This window comes from Python bivittatus, unplaced genomic scaffold (assembly GCF_059951505.1).
Source record: "Python bivittatus isolate LINGU-HERP-01145 unplaced genomic scaffold, Pbiv_v1 ctg000340_np1212, whole genome shotgun sequence".
Classification (NCBI taxonomy): Eukaryota; Metazoa; Chordata; class Lepidosauria; order Squamata; family Pythonidae; genus Python; species Python bivittatus.
The window spans coordinates 28,591,657-28,613,449 of NW_028277056.1; the positions used below are offsets into that span (position 1 = coordinate 28,591,657).

The window sequence follows — 21,793 nt, forward strand, 5'->3', positions numbered from 1 at the left end:
TGTAACCATGAAATATAAACAAGCTAGAGTGATTCTAAAATAATGAGTTACGGTCACATAATTGCAAAATTATCTAAAGCTCCAATGACAGTAGGTTTTGGAGACAATATTAGTGTGGAGCTAACTCTCTCAGTACCTTGTAGTTACCTAGATGCAGTATAGCTCTTGGGTCCAACTTTAATACACTTCCACTTGTCTTGCTAGAAAACTAATTTAATAAGATTCGGTATGAGAAATGAACATGTCCATATAGGTCATATGTAGTCAGAAGAGTTATTTTACTATTATAGGGTCAATCAGAGTAAATTAATTTTTAACAAATTTTCCTGGCCAAACAGATGATTATTATGTCCTCCTTTCTCTACAGGCATTACATATAGTGCTGCCAAAATCTGTATGCAACAAGTGAAACACAACAAGAGAGAACAGTAGGCACTTGATAATATTCCTGTAAAATTTGAGAATTCAGTTACAGGTTGTCTCAGTATAGTTACTATTTGAGTATTATCCTTGATTTTTGTATGCCTTATACTTAATATTGTGGGATTTTGACTTTAATAATAAAGTTTTATTTCAATCCAGGCCATCTGGATTGAGATTGCAGACTCTCTTACTTCTGACCATCCTGCTCATCTGGCTTGTTGCTGTTATGGCTGTAAACAGAACAAAAAAAATAATTCTTTATATTATTGTGCTATCAGAGCTATGAAAAAAGATAATTCCCAGTGGTCCTGGTGCTTGACTTATAGCCTGAACTGTGTGCCAGAATGGAGAGAGGTGTGAAACTACTTTTCCCCCCTTCTTTTCCACTGCCAGAGCAGAAAGGATGGCTGGGAGGGGATTTGAAATCTTAAAAGACATAATGATTTGCATTTCTGAGGTAGGAAACATGAAATTTGACTATGTCACTGGTAAGTTGCTTAGGTTCTCTAAAGTTGACAAAGTGGAAAATTAGTAAATCAATTATTTAAATAATTAAAACATAACTAAGGAAATGGGACTTCTTGTATTTACGTGTTTGCTTACGTATTGTAACGCCTAAGCAGATGGCAGCACCTGGCTGACCCTTTCAGCTTGAAAACTAAGGAGGATTAGGCTTGGTTAGTACTTGGATGGGACACATCTAGGGAATATTAGGGATGTAGACTGGACTGGGAAATTGAAAAAAATATCCTAGGCAACTTTACCTTTACCCGAATTGCACTTACCCAAGAATGAGAGGATGGGTTCCTTCCTACCTCAAAGGGACAATGTAAAAATACAATTTGAAGATTGAGTTTGGCAAATATGTTATTACCTTTACTGAAAATTATCATAACTCTGTTCCTCAGAATTTATTGTGACAATGTTGAAATCATTACTCTGGGTACCTTTACCAGAAACCTTCTATGGCAAGACAAGATAGCTTGGAGTCTTGATGGTAGTCAATGTGAACTTCTTTCTAAGGCAGATAAACCAATTGTCTGATTTAGTAAGGAAAGTTTTTGTTCAAAGCTATAGCATTTGTTCACTTGCACTCATTTCCAAGCTAGTCTGTTAATGAAAGTCATAATGTGGGAACATCTTAGGACTGTATCTACTTTGTATTTGAACTTGTATATTAAACTTGGGTTTGTGGTGATACTGAATTCTATCTTGGTCATTCTCTGATGCATGCATGTATATTATTAGGTTTATCAGATATAAGCTGCAAAAAATCTGGATGATGACTAGAAGGCAGCAAATATATACAGAAAACCTTAACTGTAGTAGTCATCTGGATTTTTGTAGTTCAGATATGGTATGCCTAATATTGTGAGCTATATTCCTGATATAAAGTTCAATATTGTGTTGCACATACCAGTACAAGTAGTTGCCCATTTTTTATCTGAAATAGATAAAGTAAGAAAGACCTCAAAATTTAATAATATGGCTCTCATCTTTCTAACAGTAGTGGATACTCTTAGGTAAAAATGATCTGGGAGGAAGAAAAGTTTGTTGACTTCTAAAAATTGCAATTATATATTATTTATTTATTTATTTTATTTATTATTAAACTTGTATGCCGCCCATCTCCCCCAACAGGTGACTCTGGACGGCATATATTTATGTGGAAGTTGTCAAATTTAGAGATAGGGTCTCATGGTCCTTCATATGTTGTTGGACTCCAACACCTCTTAGTTTCTCCAGCATGATCAGTGGTTGGAGTTGATAAGACTGTGACTCATCTTCACTTTTTGGGCCTTTCTGTGATCATGAGTAGACAAATGAACTTCCGGGGGAATCTACTCAAGACATACATACATAATGTGCATCACATACATACTTACCTAGGTGTGGTCCTGTGTTTGTACATTGCTGTAGAGTGGCTGTCAGTTTGATGATTCTTGGTTTTTTGTAATATTAAACCAGTTTTCCTCAACTGGGTTTCTGTGGAATCCTAGGGTTCTGTGCAAATACTCTAGGGGTTCTGCAATAACTTGTGATTGGGGAAAAATAAACATCGTTTTTTGATCTTTGTGCACCACACAACGCTAGTGCTTGCAGACGTGGAAATTTTTCTGCATGATGGCTCAGCTGCTGGCCTGCTGCTTTGCTGTTGTTGTAAAGATTGTACAATGTGGATTGTGTAGGTTAGAAGTGAATTGTATTGTGAAATTTTTGTGTGTGTATGTATATTTGCAATTTTTATGCAAGCGTTCCCTGAGAACTGAAGACTCTTTCAAAGGTTCCTCCAGGGTAAAAAGGTTGAGAAAGGCTGCATTAGATTGCTGTGCTGAAATTAAAATTGAGCATGTTGTGTGTTCTAGAAGGTTATGGAAACTTAAGGGGCACATGTTATTGGAATATTTTGATAGAATTTGTTTCTGCAAACTGAAAGTTCAGAGTGGCTCACTTTTACTTGGAAATAAGTCTAGTAGCTTTGTTGCATGGCCAAGCCAAATCCAGTATATAGTAAATATATGCTAAATATAGTATATGTTAGAGTTATTATGTGAAAAGTATCTTCTGCTTTTACAGTTTGGAAAGGGAATATGAAAAAAAGTCAGTAGACCCTTTTCAGATGAAACTAAACATTTACTTGCCTTTGAATCTGCATAGATTTGAGGGTATAGGTATTTTAAATGAGAGACATATTTAACATATTTTATTGTCCAAACAATGATGTGGCTAGTTTCCCTTCATGTAGCCTCACTCATAAGTGAGTTGAACTGAATGTTTTATATCTGAATTTTAATAACTATGTCCTATTTGCAATGAAAAAAAAATGTTTATTTCTACCCTTTTTATAGTATGTCTTGCACTACAAACTGTAGTAAATTTGCACCTGTTCAGTTATAAGTGGAGGGTATTATTATACCCATGTTAATATATGTATGTAAGTAATTTGGGTGGGAGGAAAAGCTGGGATAATGGCCTTCTTTTAATTTGCGCACTGGCAGCATCTTTTAGAGCTTTCATCTCCAACAAGATCAGTTTTCCATGCTTCACTATTGTCTTGGGAAATCTATCTTCAGTAGTTGCTTTCTTAAAAGATCTCATGCCCAGCTTTAGTGAGCTTTGTGTAGTTTGCCTATCAAAAGAGATATGTTTACACCTTCCATGCGTGTGTTAAAGCTATCAGGTTACAAAGCAGAGTGGCTGATGCAGTTCAATCCTTCCTACTAATATGCACAAAAAATGCATTTATGGTAATTACATGGACTGCCTGGAACAATGCATTCCAACATCCTGTAACATAAATAAGGAAGGTGGGGCCAGCTGACATTAAACGATATGTTTGCCAGCAATCTTGGTCTCTACTATATATATACCCTTTCTGTTACACAGTCTCAGTCTGGCAGCGCTGAACCTGTTGCTGCATTAGCCGAGTTGTATTTTGCTAGATAGGGAAGGAGGCTTGTCTGCTGTCTGGTAGGAGGGCTTTGTCTCTCTCTGTGTCTTTCTCTCTCTCTCTCTCTGTCTCTCACACTCTCGCTTGCTCTTTCTCTCTCTCCCCCTCTCCCTTTCCCGTCTCTGTGGTTTGTAAGGTAGGTTGCAGTGTGTGTATATACACAACATCAAGAGCAGGAAAATGGACTCATTAGGGAGACAGGCAGTCATTACCATTCACACTGCACTTCCAGGGAGACAGCGACTATGAGGAGCCAGACTGAGGACTGGGGAGCAAGGTAGGCCAACCAACTTTTATAAAAAATGAAAAGAAAGAAAGAGAGAGAAAAATGTCCTTCCTCCCCCCACAGCACCCCATTCCTCTTGATACTCCTCTGTTATCTCATCTCTTGTTGCTTTTAATTTATATTTTAGTGATGTAAGTTTGTGAGACCTGTTAGTGGGCTTACATTTTGGAACACATATAGGCCTGCTTCTCCATAAATGCCTGCCCCCTTGGGTATGCTTTTTTATAATTCACTTTAATTACTTTTTTATTTTAAATCAGTGAAGGAAACAAATATGTTTGTTTTTCCAACACTAGTTCCAAGTAAATCAATATCTTTCACTCTTTTAAAACAACCCTCTCCGTATGTTGGTGGGTTTCTGCTTTTTTTTCCCCTTTCTGTTTATGCAGTTCCATCTGTCTGTCCATATATCATGTACTCCTTGTTTACTGTTACATGTTTTTGGATTTTTTTTGTTAGTATTTGTAAACGAGTTTTAACTGTAATGCCGGCGACCAGAGATTACAGTGACTGCTCTTTGTTTGGTGTATGTAAGTTTAAAGTCCATATTTCCTATGTATAAAAACACATTTCAACCTGGTATGTAGGTTTTACTATTCTGAAAGGGTTTTTTTTTAAAATAAAATTCATATTTTGGGAATGGATGCATTGTTGTATATGTATCTCTCCCAGCTGATATCTTTAGAAATATATTGCTCCTAGTTTGTCGGATAGAAAAAAGGGTCTTTAATTTTACTTATTTATTATATTAAAGAGAATATAAGAATTCAAACTTTTAAAAAAGGAGCTAGTATCCTTGATTTCTCCCTTTCCAACCCCCTGCTTTGTATACAGTACTCTTCTCAGCTGATTCTCTCCCTTCTAGTCTTCACTCTGTGTTTTGCTCTGTGTTACTGAAGGGAGGTGGTACATTTTACAGTGTACTGTACCCAGTGTATATTATATAATTTTTAAAATTCATCTTATGAGTTGCATATTCTTCAGGCACTGAAATGGTTGTAAGTTTATTTTTATTCTTCCAAAAAAAGAAGGTGAAGTATGCGTGTACCCTATTGAAAAAATTTTGAGCAGCTTTTCAAATGAGCTTCCCCCCCCCTTCTGTTTTTAAGTCTCTTTAAACTGAACCATTTGATGGCTTTTAAGCCTGAATTTGTGTCAGGGCTGCCACAGAGTAAAACTGTTACTGTCCTGGTTGTATAAAAACATAACTAGAGAAACTACAAGGGAGTTGTGTAAAAGATTCTGGAGAAACCATGAGTAATTACTATGCTTTGGAAAATAAATGCTAATTAGGGGGAGTTAAGTTTTTAATACTTAGTATTTTTATTTAGTATGCACTTACATTTAAATGCAGTGAAAAAAACCCTTATTTTTCAACAGTGACAATCCATTAAAATCCAAGATTATTAAATAACAAGAGACTGTTCTTATTTTAAATCGTATTAGGCCTTTCTTGATATCAGAGGCCTCAAAGCTAACTCAGCTAGCTTTGTAATGGAGTTTATTTGCATCATTCATGTCCTTTTCTCAGAATAAGTTTTTGATGCTACCAGTGTTGTGTACTTAGAAATAATAGCCCTGTAAGGTTTTCTAAAAAAAAAAACAAATTGATAAGGTGCTCACCTTTACTGAGGTTGCTATTTCTTGCTGGATGACAAATAATCCAGAGGCTAGGAAAACAGAGCTCCCCCTTGCTTTGATCTAAGCGTACTTTGAAGGAGTTTTTACTGACTTACTCCATTTAGAGTAAATGTTTTAGGACTGAGATTATTGGTACAATTCTGCAGCATTTGCCATCCCCCAAATATATTATTTGTTATAGCAATACAGTATACACACACACACAAACAAGGGTATATATACATGTGCAATTCTCCTACTGGGAATTTCAAATTTTGAAATGTTGATTAGATATTTCTAAGAAGTTATTAAGAGGGCTGTGATGCAGTCATTTAGTGCCATTGATGGTGGACCACTTGGTATGTTTTAGCAGTGATTGAGAGCCATTTATTCCAATAGCAAAATATTGTCGTTTAACCAATACTGGTATATCTACTGTTTGGGAATAGCTTTTTCACTTGGAGGGATTCTCATGCAACCTTTATATAATTTTTTTTTTTAATGACATAGGTAGTAACTGCTAAATGAACTACCTCTTACACCACCTTAAAATGTAAAATATATTATTTAATTTAATGCAAGCCTCAGATGAGGAATATATCTCATTACAGAAAGCAAAGTTGTATTTGAAATAATTTATTTTCTTGGTTACAAAATAAAAAACCCCTGGTTTTATAAAAAGAGAGTTTGCTAATAAAACATTGAGTTTTTCATCGAAAATAGTTTCTTCAAAAATTTGTAATCAGAGGAATGGATCGTGAAAATGGCAGAACTTGTAGAAATGGCTAAATTGACTTGTTTACTTAGGGAACAGCAACTACTTTTATAAAAGGCTGGAAACCTTTTATGCAGTTTTTGCTGAAAATGGATAAAAATGAACTGATGATTTCTGGATTTACCAATTAATAAGGGTTGAGTATAGGGAGAGGGGAATTCTGTTAGGTGAGGGAAAACGGTTTCAAGTATGTCTATAACTACTATAAAGAAGATCAGAAGTTGCTTCTTTAAATATTGTTTTTCTTTTTCTCAGCTTTTTATTGTTTTCAACACTTTTTTCTTTATCTTTTTTCTATATTGTTTCGTGTTTATCTTTTAACTTTGTAAAAAACTTCTTTACAGTTTTTTTTATATATAATTTTTATTAACCAGATGTGCCGAGTTTGATAATTTACACAAAGAAATAAAGAAAAAATGTTTTGGTGTGAGCAGTAGAGCAATAACTCACAATAGCCAAGCTGGGTGTAATGAATTATGCACCTAGAGACTCTTTGAAGTCCCTTCCCATCTAAGATTAGAGCATCCTATAGTAGGATTGGTTCAGTCACAGCATGCTTTATTTTAGCATTGGAACTGACAGTTATCTAACACACCCACATGAGGAAGTGCTCTGAAGTAGTTATTTCATGCTTTGCCATGCCCTGTAGCTAAAATAATTTGGGCTTGCTGCTGTATATGTATTCTTCTTTAATTTGTTTGGGAGTTTGGTTACTGTGTATTGTCTAGTAAGGTCAGAATATGGAGATACCAAATGGTAAGATTTAGTCAACATTTTTTTTCAGAAATTATTTTGGCTGGATTTGGCCAAAACACAGTTTATTGACTTCAGTGGACTTTGGTTAAAGTTTTAGAGAAAATCAATCCTGTTTATTTTGAGGAAATTGCTTGTTTTAAACTTTTTTTGGAATGGTTTTATAAATTACTGCAAATATTAAAATGTCTTTCACTTTTCTGTGCCAATTCAGCTTTAACTGACGAGTGAGTAGCTGTGCAGCAATATGAGAAACCGTATTCTAGAATTTTAAGTCACTTTAAAATAACTTTACCACATCTCCATTCCTTAAAGTATTGCAGTTTTCAAGAGAATGGTTCAAAGTAGCATTCTGTCTATAATAAAAATATTTTTAAATAACCTGTCTTGATTAATGTTGTTCTTGTATATAGAATTTATTGGGTAACATGACAGAGATATTCTAATGGTAAGGAACTTCTGCATATGAATAATTAATGTTATTCAGAATTGTGTATGGATTTTTTTTTTAAATGAACCTTTTCGTTACTTTAAAAATATTTAATTGGAAACTATTTTCTTTTAACTAGCAAACCCTCTCCCTGTGTAGAGTTGGTAGTACAGCTGCTGCAGCTAGAGAGAAACTATAGTAACAAAAGTGAAACTGATTTCATCTAAAATGCTTATCCAGCTCAAGCAGTAACAGATTAAACACTAAATGAGATCAGTTAAAAAAAAGTATTTACTCACTAATAAACTAAAATTTTCTTGGATAGCAGTGTTGCTGCAGTAAACTCCTTATGCCCCGTTCTACCAATTTCATATCAGCAAAAGTTTCTTTTTGAGCTTGGGCCAGATCAACTTATTTGCAATGTGCATGGGCATTTTGTTACTCAAGATTTTGAAGATTCATACTTAATACTGCTCCAAGCAACAATATAAATAACAATAAGATGAATATATATAAATGAACTGGATTCTTTATTTTTCAGTGTAACTATGCTTGGTCTCCTGAAATATGCTTAATTTTTTTGTGAGGATCCGAAGAAGACTAAAGTGAAGGGTTTTATGGAACCAGTTTTAACTATACATCTTTTTTTTTTTGTTATTCCTGTTTAATTTAGAATAGATAAATATAGTAATATAAAGAATTGATATTTCCAGATTTCATTAGACACAATTATGAAGGATATCTAACTTGGTGCTTTTGGTGTTGGTTACTTCAGAATATAATTATACTAATCTGTATGCCACTGAAATAGACTCCTATTAATTATCTTCCATCTAGATTGCATTCAAAAGGATGAGGCTAGAATTGGGGGGGTGTCTGTTTTATGAGTTCTGTCACTTGTATCTTGAGTTGTCTGTCACATAAATGTTAGTCATGTTTTTAAAAAAGGAAGACTGTTTTGTTGCTTTTAACTCTGTTAATTCTAGTTTGTAAATATTATGTTTTACACTCTTGATATACCAGTTATGATCTAATAATATTTTATTGCACTGTGTATGTGTGAAAATGTTATGAAATGCTTTTTTACCTTTGCCCCCTGATTCCCTATTCACAATTTAATTCAAGTTTTGGACAGTCATCTGCTGTAATTTTCTTTGAATTGTAAACAGTATAAAACTGAAATCATACAATAAGGAATTAGTTTCAGATTAACCACAGTAGCTAATCTAAAACTAAACAAGCCACATTATGATTTAGCATGTTAGGAGCCAGGCCATGATATTAAATCATAATGTGGTTTGTTTGGTTTGATTTAGCATATTGTGGGAACACTACCATTGCAGTTACTTAGCCGTGATTGATGGATTGTGTGAACACAGCATATAGTATCTAATTTAACCAGTAAATTTAATTGAATGATTCAGTCTCTGGGCCATAATTTTGGAATAGTCAGTATACTCGTAGGGTTTATCCTTCTATAAATTCCCACCTTCATGTACAATTTTCCCTCTGCTTTTCCCCCTTCATATAATGAGTTTCTGTTCTTATAATTTAGTGTTAATTATGAAGATTATAATTAGATAGTAGGATTCTCCAAATCATGGTGTCAAAAGAGTTTGATGCAACTGTAACGGGCTTGTGTGTATTATAGTTAGTGCTGTTGACATTAAACCTCGGAAGCAAGTAGGAATTTGACAGAATGAGAAGGAATAAGCTTCCATGCTTTAGAAATTGGGATCTTATATCTGAATGGAAAGAATATATCAGTAGAATTATATGCTTGGTATAGGTAAATACTAAGGCTAGTCATGATGATATACATCTGTGACAGAATATTACTTGCACTCTAGTCAGTGTAAGCTTTTTTGATTTTTGTTCAAATTGCAGTTTTTGTACATTTTTATATGGGAGTAAATACTGAGGACTCTAAGAACAATTTCTTCTGAATGAACATGGAAAAGTTTGAACTGCTTAAGAGAATTATTTTGGTCTAAAGTTACATATGGTTTAAGACCAATTCATTCATTCATTCATTCATTTGTCAAATTTATATGGCCTCCTATCTCACGCGAAATGACTCTGGGCAACGTACAATAAAACCTACTATTAAAGCATACTACAAAACCAATTAAAACAGTAAACATAGATAAAAATAAGACCACAAGCGGGAGAAGATCACACACAATACAGCCAACATGCAGGCTCCCTATTACCAGGGGATCCCCAGGCTTGTTGAAAAATAACATGTTTTAAGGGCTTTCTGGAAGGCAATAAGGGTAACCTCGCCTCGGGAGGGATGATGTCCCAAAGGGTGGGTGTCATGGCAAAAAAGGCTTGCCTCCTAGGTCCCATCAGATGGAACTCTTTCCCAGACAGGACCCACAGCATGCCTCTCCTGCTGGACCTACTGGGATGGGTAGATGTAATCAGAGGTGATCCCTCAGATAACCTGGCCCTATGCCATATAGGGCTTTAAAGGTCAAAAACAGCACTTTGAATTGGATTCAGAAGCAAACTGGCAACCAATGCAGCTCACAGAGCAGAGGTGTAACGTGTTTCCTCTTAGGGGCACACCTAACTGCCTGGGCTGCTGTATTTTGCACCAGTTGAAGCTTCCAGATACTCTTCAAGGGCAGCCCCATGTAGAGCGCATTACAGTAGTCCATATGGGAGATGACTAGGGAATGATTAACTGTCAGCAGAGCCTCACAATCCAGGAATGGGTGCAACTAACACCGAACACAAAGTTGTGCAAAGGCTGTCCTCATCATGACTGCTACCTGCTTCTCAAGCAGGAGTCATGAGTCCAGAAGGATCCCTCAATTGGGAGCCAAGTCTGTCTGGGGCAGTGCCACCCTGTCCAGTACCAAAGATGGTAAAGTCCAAGATCTGGAAGGCCCTAAAACTCAAAGCCACTCAGTTTTGCCAGGGTTCAGTTGAAGCCTGTTGTTCCACATCCAGACCCCTACAGCCTCCAGGACAGAACATCCACAGCATCACTTAATTTGCCAGAGGCGGAAGGATATAATTGAGTATCATCAGGGTAGTGATGATACCTCACTCCAAGGTGATGGATGATCTCTCTCAGCAGTTTCATGTAGATGTTGAATAGGAGCGGAAAGAGCACTGAACCGTGTGGCACTCCATATAGCAGGCTGATGGCAGGATCTCTCCTGATCAACCCTGACTGGCATTGGCCCCTGAGGAAGGAAGAAAACTAGCACAATACTGTGCTTCCCAATCCTCAGAGCCAATCCAGAATGGTTAATTGTTTTGAATGCTGCTGAGAGGTCATGTAGGGTCAAGATGGATGCACTACCCCATTCCGCTTCTGCCAGAGATCATCCAAAAGTGCAGTCAGTTCTGTTTCCATCATATGTCCAGCCTTGAATCCTGACTGAAAGGGATCCAGATAATCTGCTTCATCCAGAGTCTGCTGAAGTTGCTATGCGACCACTTCTCCAAAACCTTCTCCAAAAAAGGGAGGTTGGGCACTGGATGAAAATTGTCCAGTATGGTGGAATCCAGTGATGGCTTCTTGAGAAGGGGGCGAACTAATGCCTCCTTAAAAGATGAAGGAACCACTCCCTCTCCCAAGGATAAATTTACCACCGCCAGAACCCAGCCACATATCCCCTCCTGGGGAGCCTTAGCCAGCCAAGAGAGGCATGGATCTAAGGAGCAGGTGATCGAGCTCACAGACGTAAGGACCCTGTCCACTTCTCAGGCCCAACAGGTTCAAACCATTCCCAGATAACAGGACAAGAATGTGACCCAGGCATCTCCCCACCAGATCTGTAAGCTGGCATCTAACTGGGAATGAATTTGAGTGATTTTGTCTGACAGATGCTCCAAAAATTCTTCCATCCAGCCTTGCAGATGAATCTCCAGGTTCCTCTTGCCCAAAAGGGCTTGGGTCACTGGAAACAAGGCTGCCAGATGGCAATCTGCAGACAAAATAAGGGTGGAGAAGTATTGTCGCTTTGCCACCCTTACCACCACAAGGTAGGCCTTAATAGTGGCACTTATCCGCGTTCGGTTGAGTTGATCCTTCATTGACCTCCTGCAGTGCTCTAGACACCTCCCATTTTATTTCCCTCAGCTCCTCCGTAAAGCACGGAGAGCAACTGGATCCACAGGGAGGGAGAGGTCGCATGGGCGCAATCCAATCCAAGGCCACAGCCATCCTCTCATTCCAAGCAGCAGCTAAGGCTTCTGGTGGATGATGGAACCGACCCTCAGGAACAACCCCCAGCTGCCTCTGGAACTGTTATGGGTCTATCAGTTGTCCGGGCAAACTGATCTAATAGGTCATGTCTCCCTTTGGTGGGGGCAGTGCAGAAAATCTCATGGTTACCAGGGCATGGCAAGAGAGTCACAAAGAGCTCCCCCAATTTTATACTGATATGTAATTAGTATAATTAGAGGAAGAAACTTTGAGTACAGGTCTTTGCTTGTCACAATGGCAAAGATGTAACCCCTTCCAGTTAATTAAATACAAGAAGAATTATGGATATATAATGAAGGTCTTATACTACACTTAGATATAAGTATAGTATGGTAATACTGTAATATACTACACTGAAGTAAAATATTTACAAATGATTACTATGAGAAAATTGAAAAATTGTTCTGATGTACGGCCAATACATTTGCATTTGGGATTGTTTCCCCAGCCTGTTGCTACCTTGGACAACAATGTCCATAATTCCATATGATTTTTATATGTTTTAAATCCCATTTCTTTATTTTTCAAATTTGTCACCGCCCATCTCGCTGCAGAGCGACTCTGGGCAGTTTACAGTAAAAAAAGAATAAATATTAATTAAAATAGAATACATATTAATTGAAATACACTACAAGAACAAGATTCCTTCATCTCTAAGTAACTCCTTTTTAGGACCAAGGTAATTGAGGGTTGTTAAATGGTAATATAAGTTTGAGTTCACATCTTTTGTTTCTGTAGGTGCTATTCTTGAGACCTGGGATATTAGAACTGGAATGTGAACATGTGGAAGAATGATGAAGAAATTTACTTCCAGGATTTGTGTAAGCTTGTAATGCCAACTACAGTGAATTCAGTGGACTTTGCTTTCAAATGCATACCATTGTACTATGAATCCTTATGGGGTATATTTAATTTTTACTTTGGAGACATTTGTATAGCCTAAATTGTGATTATATAAGTATTTGGTGAACATTCCTCCATTTTCCATATTAATATTGGACTGTGATTCTGGCTATTTGATGACAGAAACTCCCATCTACGGATAATGTAAGCCATCTGAGTACCTCCAGAATGCTGAATTTCAGCATCCCAATGATTATCAGTTTAAACCTCATAATAACTAATTCCTCTTCAAATGAAATTTTTCAGGCCTGTTGGTGTCACTGCATCACTGTACATAGATAATACAATCCCTGGAGGTCAAAATAATCAAAAGTGCAGCCTTCCATTTTCCACAAGGCTGTCAATTCCTGATGTACTTACAGATAGTCCTCAGCTTACGTTCGTTCAGCGACCGTTCAAAGTTATGGTGCTGCTGAAAAAATGGATGTATGACCAGTTCCCAAAATTTCAGCCATTGCAGTACCCATGCAGTCACATGATTGCGATTTGGGCTCTTGGGTGCCTGGCTTGCAATTATGATGTCTCAGGGAGACACAATCATGTGATCACCATTTGTGACCTTCCCTGCTGGCTTTCCATAAGCCAAGTCAATGAGGTCCTTGGCAGGGAAGGTTGCAAGTTGCTCTGGTGTGTTGCTCCTGCTTGCAGTCTCTGCTAGCCCTTCCTGGACTCCCTTGACTCGCACATGGCTGGTGCTAGGTCTCCCAACCCCGCCCCCCCAGCCTCCTTCAGCTCATACATTGAGTGCTCTAGGCCTCACAAGCCCTCCCTGACCTCCCTCAACTCACGTGTGGCCTGTGCCAGGCCTCCCAGGGTCTCCCATAGCCTCTCTCGATTTGTATGCGGCCTGTGCAGGGCATCCTAAGCTCTCCCTGGCCTTCGACTCGTGCAGCCTGCACCAGGCCTCCCCCAGCCTCTCTCACCCCCATGTGGTATCCCCCACGCTTTGTGATTTCTGCTGCTTCCTGCTTAATGACCCATGTGTCTTGGGTTAAGACAGCAACTGGGGCTGCTGGGATTGCCATTGCTAAGTGATGTCCCAATTGCCGTTGTAATATGAGGACTACTGGTGTATTTAAAACAATTTTATGGCCAGATGTCTAGGACTGAGTACTTTGTGTAGCTATAGTATGAAAAACAAAAAAGTATAATGAATTTAATAAAAACTTTGAAGGAGGCAGCAAGAAAATAGGTAATGTTTATAAAGTCTTGAGTTTCCAAATGTTCAAATGATGTATGATTACCAACAAGGCAAAATGTTGTAGACCCAGACACTTGTTAACAGTATCAGGAAAAAATAGCAGATCTGTTTATCTTGTTAAATGAGGTACACACATTTTCACCATAGCACATATGCTATCTTATGCACACAGCATAATCACATGGAGGCAGGTCACTAAAATGCATTTTGTGCAATGCATTCCCCCTCAGCTGAATTCCTATTTTATTTCTTGCTAGTTATTTTCAGTCAAATGTAGAACTTACATGATTGTTGCTATCTTTGGTAGAGGTAACAATGAGAACATACTCAATGTCTAGTTTTTAGATTGAAGAGGAAACATCCCATATTCCTTATAGTGACAAATACCTAAACTCCTTCTTTCAAAATGAAATTTTAATTCCTTTTTCAAAGTAAATGTTTACATGCTCAGACTTCTGTACCCAATTTTATCTAAATTGTAAAAAAAGTGTAAATTATCATATTTTCCCCTAAAATGGTATTAATTGCAAAATAAAGGAGATCTTCACCAAAACAGCTTTCATGTATTTTTGGGTTACTTTTATTTAAAAAAAAAAATTTCAAAGGAGCATAAAAATTAAAATTGCAAAATCAACAAAATACAGTGGTACCTCGGTTCACGAACTTAATTCATTCCGCGACTCTGGTCGCGACCCGAATTGGTCGCGACCCGAATCAAATTTTCCCATAAGGTTCAATGTAATTACGGTTAATCCGTTCTGAACCATATGCATTTTTTTTTTAAACTGCAAAAATATGAAACAAAATACAGTACGAAGAGAGAGAATGCTAACCTTGCTCTACGCGACTTCTGGCATGGAGGACAGGAAGGTGGGTGGGGAGGCGGTTATTGCTTGGAGGGAGAGTCCCCCTACCTACAGGAAGCCATGACCATGTGTCACGGGAGGGAAAATGGCCACGGATCCTGTTCGTCACCCGATCCGGCGTTCGCGAACGGAAGCAAAATTTTGCGAACGGAGCTGTTCGTGACCGAATTGGTCCTGAACAGAAGCGTTTGTGACCCGAGGTACCACTGTATTATTTAAAAAAAAAAGTTTTAAAAAGTACATAAGAAATACTAAACAGGTTATTTTAAATTCAATCAGCCAAGTAATGAATGAAATTAACAAACAAAACAGAGGTATATAACCAGAACTTGAAATTCTGTTTAGTATTTAAAGAAAAAAAAAATGCAAGATATCACTCAGAAATTGGTCCTTTGGGTACCTTCCTTCTAGATGTTTTAAGGTTCTATAGCTTAAAATCAGCACATTGAATTGTGCCTGTTTGAAGTTGGTTTTTCAAAAACTTAACTAAAATGGCTTGCAAGTTAGGGTGTGGAAGGAGTGTGAGGTTCTTGGACTGGAAGGATAGTGAATGAGTGTGGATGGCTATCGGTGACCCATGACAGTGGATTATTCCCAAACTGCTGAATGCCTGTGTGCAGGAAAGCTGGGGAGATTACTGTGGTTGTTACGATGTGTGGATGCAGTTGTCTGTGATTGGAGGCTATGATCTGGAGGAGGACATTGAGGATGAGGGAGAGATCATGAAAGAAGTTATGGCAAGTAGTTTCATCAAGGTCATGATGAGTAGAAGAAGGTATGACAAGAAACTGAGGGGAGGCTGCTCACGGGGATGACAGGATCAGTGGTTTAAGCCCATTTTATCCTCTTCATCCCCAAAGCCAGATTATTAGATCATTGATGGCCTTGGACTCTGACTGCTGTTGAATGTCAGGTTCATTTATAATGAGACCACTGTCATCAATGATTTGATTGTGGAACAGGCAGCTGATGTAGCTTGTATAAAAAGATCTGGTTGGGCTTAGCAAAAGGAGTTCTTCTTCACAGATTTGTCAACCTGAGTTTTGAGTGTGACGCCAACTGCTATCTCATGGCAAGGTGGCAACTGTAATCTATCAGATTGTAATGGCTTTTAGAGGCTCTGCTCCCCTTATAACTGGGTATGAGACCCTCTGGCTGATGTTGATCTCTAGGTAGTTAAACTTGTTGCTGCAGTACCAGCCTCTCTGCTGTGCAATGGTATATCTACCAGAGCTGTTAGTTTCTGCCACGGGTTGACAGTGGAGTCCCCAAGGCCTATTGTTCTGGGCACTTCAATCTATCCACTAGCGGTGTGGAATCTGGAGTTCGTGGCAATCATGGACATGGCCCAAATTGTCAAGAGCCAGACATATTCTGGGGTGGGGGAACTCTTAAGCTAGAACTGGGTTTTTGTCTTGGGGCAGTTGCAGTGTGATCTGGGAATGGAGGATATCACCATCAACCCTTTGCCTGGTCCTGTCTCGTCATCTGTAGTTAGAGCCTGTAAATCCTGAAGAAGTGGACAAGATCCTTGAGATGATTAATCCAACCACCTTTGTTTTAAATTCATGCCCCTTGCTGGCAAAGTGCTGGAGTGGTGTGATATGCAGTTGGCTTTATTGAAGCACCTGCCTTGACGAAGATTAGTAGTATGCCCTCCCTCAAGAACTCTTCACTGCACTCAATGGTTTGGATAATTTTTTTCCAGTATGCAACCTTCCCTTTTGGTGGAAGATTGATGAGAAGGTGATTAAGTTACAACTTCAGAAGGCCTTGGAGGATATGGATTCTCTTTTCAGAGAGGTTTCAGGCCAGAATATACTACTGAAAGAGCATTGGTTACAACTGTTGATACCCCTTGGCAGAGCCAGAATGGGGATGGCATAACCATCCCAGTTCTCCTTGATCGCTCAGTGGCTTTCAGTACAATTGATTATGTTATCATTCTGGGGGACCTGTGGGATTAGGAATGGGAGGTGTGGTATTCTGATGGTTCTTCTTTCTCTCTGGTCAGGTCCATTCGGTGTTTTCAGGAGGGAGAGATCAAACCAGAGGTGCTTCAAGGCTTGATGCTCTTACCCCTCCTGTTTGCATAAGGCCACTGGGTGAGGCCATCTGTCATTTTGCAGTCCACTTTATCAGTATGCCCAACAGAATGTTTCTGGGCTGACCAGGTGATGCTGGAAAGGTCCTGTCCCAGTCTCTGGAGGCTGTTTGGGTCTGGATAGGGAGGAATAAGGTCAAGCTGAGTCCTGACAAAACTGTGGCTGTAAATTAGACTATGCTGTTTTTTCTGGTCTTTTTGCTTTTTAGGCTATGCATATCACTGTTTTTTAATTTTTATTTTGCAAAGCACAGTTTTGAAGGAGTTGGGAAATCTATAAATTTCATACATGCATACTGTTCAGTGTAAAAATCTTCTCTTTCTATTTGTTTTCTGTGCCATTCATTTCCTGGGCAATTAAGAGCAAGAGTCTTCTCTAGTAAGTTCTGCATTATAGTAGGGCAAGATCTGTCACAAATATACATGGAATATTTTTTAATGTATTTGCTATTCCAGAAGTCTTAGGACATTACCAAACATGGCTTCAGGCAACACAAAATTTCACAGCAGGAGTAAGTCAGGGCCTGGGATGATGTAAAATGCCCACTAATGCCATCAACCAGTTGCATTGATCAGAAGCCATATCCAGAAATGGCTTTTTAGATGAACTACCTGGCCCTTTGATTTATACAGCAATCAGAACTTTTCTGTTCTTGTACTTTTAAAGACACAATAACAATTGACTTTTTACACCTGAAGATTCTTATTTATATTGGACCACTTATAAAAGAACATCCAGCCTGTTTCCAGGTTGTCTGAGTATTTAAACTTTATAGTCAGATCTACAATCCAAAGTTATTGTAAAATATGATTTAAAATATTTAGGTAGGTTTCTAAAAATATCTCTCAGTTTGGCAGGGCTATTTCTCCCTTCAGTTGCAGGCTTGATACTGTTTTCTATACATCCGTGCAGTGATGTATAGAAGTGCCTCTAGAATCTATGGTGGAGTTCCCAAAATAGACATTGGAAAAAGCTACTATTGTGATTCTTCTATTTTGGTGTTTCTGTTGACTAAAAAAGTGGATTGCTCAGAAGCTTTTTTTTCCTCTTGAAAGCAGAGGTTTTGATAGCAGGCCTTTTGACCCAGTAGATTTACCAGCGTAACTACTAGAAGCAATAGATACCTCTTTTCCAAAGTCTGGTTGGGGCTGATTCATAGACATAGTATATGAAGTCCAAGTAATCTGTTTTGCAACTTCCAGCGTTTCATTTGTATTGTATCAATGTATTTATGTCTATCTCTTTCCTCTTTTGTCTTCCTGGCAGCTTCTTAATACTTCAGAGCTTGGTTCAATTTGACGTAGTGTGTTATATCTATTTTGTTCAGTTTTTTTAGTTACTAACGTATCCTAAATAAGCTGGTTCTTTTTCTGACATACATACTTCAAACGATTTGTCCTATGAGCCAGTACAGTTTGGCCTAAAATGTTTGACTGCTGTGAAGGCAGCTGCTCCTTGTTCAGAAGTCTGTAGTGTTTTTTTTCCACATTATGTTCAGCTGAATCATTACTATTATGTAAGAAAAAGTCTAGTTTTTCCTTACAAATGTAGGGGTTTATTAAGTTTTCCTTTAGCTTGTTCCCAGTAAAATGTTTTGTTTGCTTGCCAAAGGTTTTAATTTGGTTTAATCTTATTTTTTTCCTTGATTTTAAAAAATGATGGGAGGATATCCCTTTGTTCATCAGAAAGTTTAATCAATTATTTATATAGTAGTGAGGCTTTATTTCATTGGAATTTACTAGAAATGTACATGCTTATGATCAGGCACAAGTATATATGCTGCAGATATGGTGATTACAAGTTTTTTCTTTTAATGACTCTGATAGCTTCCTGTAAATGCAACATATAGTTAGGATCATAAAAATATGCAGGAGAGATAGTACATTTTAATGCTATAGTAGTAGCCTTAGCGAATAAGGAATAATTATTGAAATGTCTAAGATTGCTTCTGCTAACTATTTATGATTGATGGTTCCTACTTACAATTCAGTACTTCCAAATCTAGATTACAGGAATTAGAAACACTAAAACAAAACTGATAATTTCTGAAATTAGAAGTGGATGAAATCTAGGAGTCTGATGTTATTTTTTTCCAGTGGAAATGAAACTGCCTTCCACTTGTTTAGTGGAAATTCAAATTGAATTCACATTAATTTTTTTTTTTACTAATCTTGAAGAAAGCTTTTACTTCTGGTATAGTTTTATAGATGAGACTATTAAACATGATTTGCTTTCTGTCTGTTCCTGTTAAGTGTGAATGGGATCTCATGATTGTTTTAAGAAGTTATAAAAATAAAGACAAATTGAATTAACTAACTGTCCATACAGTCTTTGTATGGTATTTTTTCACTTACAAATTATTCTAACATGGTTAAGCAGAATTATGGGCAATCTGCAAAATTAAACTATGTCTGGGTGAGATACCAATATCTATATTCTCCTGTAATTTTTGTAGTTTTGTAGTTTCATATTATTAGTGTTAACATTAACATCAAACCAAGAAATCTTACACAAAGGGAATGTAAATGTTGTAGCACAGTTGGGTCAGATGTTTGTGGGATTAAAATTAATTACTGTTGTCACTACTCAGACATTTTTACAGTGCTGATTTTATAGTCATAGACTATATAAGCTATTGTTCTAAAATGTTAAATCATACTGAAGGTGTTTCATCCATCTACTAACCAGGCCTCATCCTGCTTAACCTTCTCAAGTTCAGCCAAGTACAGTATGGTAAGTGTTGAAGTAAATTCCGTAGAAACCATTTTATTTCTGAATACAATTTATACACTTGAACTGGACAGTAGGAATTGTGTACTATCAATCTGAGTCACAATGAATTCGGAATTGTTAGTGAAAAGCCTGCATTGTAGAAATCACACTGATTCTTTTTTAGGAAAGCTCGTTCTTCTAGGTTTTTTAAAAAAAATAGTTTATGATTACCCCCACTTACATATAAAAATATCATTTAATAATACAATCATTTACATGGAAAAGAAGTTAGGCTTGACAGGTCTGTAATTTTTTCAGATTTTTTACTTTCTGGTGCTCCTAGATTATGTCATTTAAAAAATAGAATATGGAAATTTTTTCTAAAATATTTTGCAAGTTGGGCAGATACACATAACAAAATTTGGTAAAATAATATAGTACATCATTTTACATTTAAGATTTTTGAGATCTCATTTGAGGCAGCCTAGAGACATTTGTATTTTTTTTAATTGTTAGATAATTTCAGATTTATTTTCTTTTTTGATTTGATTTTTCTAACTATAAGACAAACTCTGGGATTTTTGGGGAAAAGTCTAGTTTTTTTTTATGAACCAGAATAACTTTTTTATGAACCAGAAGAATAGACATAACTTTAGTTAAGGCTATATCCATTTTGTTTCATTCAGTAAAACTTCAATTTAATGGACCAATTTGCAATTTAATGTAAATTGCAAATTATGGCATTTGTGGTATTGTATGACATTTGCATAATAATATCATTTTGTATATGATACACATTATTTGCATCATGATGTCTTTCGATTCTTCTCCCATTGCTTGATTACACAGTCTTAAGCATATTGATACACGTGATCAGTTCAAAGACTAAAACATAAAGGACTTTATAGTCTTACAAATAACTTTATTGTTGGGAAGCCTATTTCTGCTGAGAATAATTTGCAGAAGATTTTGTCACAAATTCCAGCCTGGTTTGAAAATGAGAGAAATGTATTAATTTTTGTTAACCTCATAGGATTTTGCATATCAGGAACATTAACTATGTTTCAGGAATGGTGTATATCCATTGGTTATGTACAAAACTCAGTATTCTGAGGATCTGCAAAATGTTCTATTTTTCTTCCCCGACATGGTGATATAGCTGATATGGGATGGTTTATAGTTTTCCAGAAATAAATCTTCTGAAAAAAGGAATTGTTTCCAATATTTTGGATGTGGTCCATCCACATAATTTAAAAAAAAAATCAATTTTATATAAACCTCATATGTCAAATACAGCAGGCTCTCTTGAAAGTCTTAAAAATATGGAAAGAGGATTTGAGATTTAAATGATTGTTCAAGATTTAGGATTTAAATTATTGGATTTCTCTATGGTACAAAATTCTTGTTAAATCTATTTCAATAAGTAATCAAGAACTAACCCTAAAAGTAATTTATGGAAGTGCCATACCCCTTAAATATATATATATTAATCAAAACATGTCTAGATTATTCATTGTTTACAGTACTTGTATCCTGCCCTCATTCCAAAGGACTTTACATGTACAACATCAAACAAGGAGAAAACAATAATAATAGATAACCCCAAATCTATATCAGAACAAAAAAAGAAGAAGAAAAGCAAAGATATAATCCATGATAGGCATGGATAGTCAATGTGGGACTGAAAACAAGTTGAAGATACTGTGTACCAGTTGTGGCTGTTCCTGGAGCAGGAGGTCCCGTCCGTGTTCACTCATGTCCTGATCACCTTGCATTTGGATTATTGCAACATGGTCTACGTGAAGCTATCCTTGAAAATCATTTGGATGCTGTAGTTGGCCAGAATGTAGTGGCACATATAGTCATGGTGTGTCCATGTAACACCACTACTTCGCAAGCTACACTGATTCTCGGAAGGTTTCTGCATGCCATTCATTATGCTAGCTATATAAATCCCTTCATAGCACAGGCCAATTAGGTGCATAACCACCTGTCTCCAGTTATCTGTGCTTGTTCCATGAGATCCAGCAGGGTGGGCAT

At 37.1% G+C, this 21,793-nt stretch overlaps 1 protein-coding gene across 3 annotated transcripts in view; it reads left to right on the plus strand.

Annotated features, from left to right (window-relative positions):
* Positions 1-3,772: 3,772 nt before the first annotated feature.
* ZBTB20 (zinc finger and BTB domain containing 20) overlaps positions 3,773-21,793 on the plus strand; it is a 527,488-nt gene continuing 509,467 nt past the window's right edge. The window contains exon 1 of one of the 3 annotated variants that reach the window (XM_088140752.1): positions 3,773-4,151. The gene's annotated coding sequence lies outside the window, so the exon portion shown is untranslated. The remainder of the gene's footprint in view (positions 4,152-21,793) is intronic. The other 2 variants (XM_088140754.1, XM_088140753.1) reach the window with 2 other exon arrangements.